This window comes from Loa loa, assembly GCF_000183805.2.
Source record: "Loa loa unplaced genomic scaffold supercont3.203, whole genome shotgun sequence".
Taxonomy (NCBI): domain Eukaryota; kingdom Metazoa; phylum Nematoda; class Chromadorea; order Rhabditida; family Onchocercidae; genus Loa; species Loa loa.
Window position 1 is genome coordinate 8,955 of NW_018108383.1, and position 2,679 is coordinate 11,633.

Here is a 2,679-nt window from a genome sequence, read left to right on the forward strand (position 1 = left end):
TTTTTTAAAATTTAAAAAAATTTAATTATAGCTAAAATTTACATGAAGCATTTGGGATATTGATTTCAATGATAATTTGAATGCAATAAAAAGAATTTGCAAAGCAGATCGATCTTGTGGAAAATACGACAATTTCCTATCCGAAGCATCTTTTGAAAAGTGTGAAAAGTATTTGATGAATGAAAAGAATGCTCACAAGAGAAAAGACCTGAAGTAGCTCTTTATATATTGCGCATATTTCAGGCTCATTCTATCTTTACTTCAGTAAATAATTGCAAACATTGTGGCAAAGTAAGAATTTGACAATTTTATATAATATGTCGAAAATTCCAAAATTCACAACAAAATTTGGCAAATTTTCTTTGCTAATTTATATTATCCATTGCTCAATTGTTTAATTCATTATTAATAATAAGTCGGAAATCTTTATTTTTAATCATTACCTTCCTTTCACCTTTTTTCTTTTTTTTTTGTGGCTTAATTAATTGACTGATTTTAGTTTCAGACGCATTACGAACATTTTAAATTATTTTTTTTTATTTTCCTTTTATTCCTCCTCATATTTCTTTTTTCATTATTAGAAAAATGCAAAACAAATGAAAGAAATGCCCAAACGAAGGATGTTTGGCCAATTTCATCCCAAAGCCAATCCAATCTAACCCATAAATTTTGCTTATAATCAATAAAAACTAATGGCAGATTAGAATTGGAAGTAATGCATCCTTTGAAGTTCTTTACGAGGTGCTATCATATTGCAAGCAATGTGTGTTTCATTTACTTTTTCATTTTTACATCTGAAGAATTTAAATTCTTCCACATCATTTAATTTGCTATTGGACTGAAATTTAAATTTTTCACATATTCCAAAAAGAAAAATATGGGAGAAAAATTTCAATTTTTTCACAGTTAATTTTATCAAATAATATTTTGTCAAAGTGCACAAATTAAATAATGCAAACTTAACAGGTTTATATTAAAATTTGATGATACATTTATGATAATGTGTAAATTTGCAATGACTTTTGAAAAAGTTAATAATTCGTCACCAGAGACATTACCTAAAGTTAATTTTGAGCTCAATTTTTTACAAATGATAAAGGATTTATGACCCTAATGTTAATCTTTTATTGTCAGGAAATTGCAATGTATAAATTTTGTTTCTCTTTTTTTTGGAATAATCGAAGTTGACAAATGAATAGTCTTTTAATTGATAATTCCAAATTTCATTCATTTGAAAAAATGCTACAACGAATGTATACTAAAAGCTATTTTTTCATAGACTTTTTGATAATTCATCTATGTGTGATTTCATTATTTAAGGCTTTTAAGCCTAGCCTAAGCAGGATATGAATTTTATGTTTATGTCAATTTCGAAATTTTGGATCTCAGCACTAAAGAAAAGGAAGAAAAAACTCCAATCGTTAAACATCGCAAGAAAAAAGCTGAAATGTAATTTTTTAAATTTCAAAAGCATAAAATGGATAATTCTGAAATACTACACAGTCAATATCTCAAAGTTGAATCCAACTAGTACGATCGAAACTTTTTGTTGCTTATAGCATGTTTATCTTAGTCTTAAGTACATTACAGGCAATCTATTTTAATTTCACAAAAGCAAGTTTTATCAAATTTCCAGAGAATCTGTGTAAAGTAAGAAAATAACAGATAATGTGATTTTTTATTTTATCCTTTTCCAAAGAATGAAATGATTGCATTTTCTTGATTGATTTTTTCACTTTTTAATTTTTTCGAAGTTTTTTAAACTATTCAAAGATCGATTAGAAATGGTTGTTCTCGTAATTTAAACATTTGAAATTGTTGCTAATTTTAGCAATAAGTAAATTCATCAAATTTTTGGATCAAAAGTTTCGTCATTGTTCCTTTCAAATTTATCAGCCTCTTCAACTTTTTTTTCTGTGTTTTAATTACTAAACCTTAATTTGTCGATTTTTGGTCGAGAATCCCTTCTATCACCAAAATCTGTCCTTTTCCCTTTAAAAAGAAAAAGAAAAAAACTTATCATCAAGCTGTAGTTATCGTTATTTTTCTCCATGCATGCAGTTTATATTGAAAGTTAAAAAGTAAAGCATTTGTAAAATATTTTGTGATTATCCTCAAATTTTATTCAAATATGCCTTATTTAATAATTGTTCAATAATACCAATTGTTGTGTTATTTATCACTGAAATAATTCCATTTGTTAAATTTCAATAATCCAATATCAGTTTTTTTAATCCATTACTAGCATAATTCATTGACAGTTTGCTAATTTTTAATACTGTTTCAATAATTTTAACATATTTCATTATGTAATGATGAAATATGCTAAATGATGAAATATGGTATTTACAATCGTTTTTCTTTTTCGAGACAAATAATTTCTATTACATTCTAATTGGACTAAATTACACTATCATTTTCACTGGTAGTAATTATTGCAATGGTTATTAAATAAATATGATTATACTCTTGTCAACCATTACTCATTTTAGTTATTAGCTAATAAGTCATAATTGTCAAATAAATATGATTATACTCATGTCAACCATTACTCATTTTAGCTATTAGCTAATAAGTCATAATTGTCAAATAAATATGATTATACTCATGTCAACCATTACTCATTTTAGCTATTAGCTAATAAGTCATAATTGTCAAATAAATATGATTATACTCATG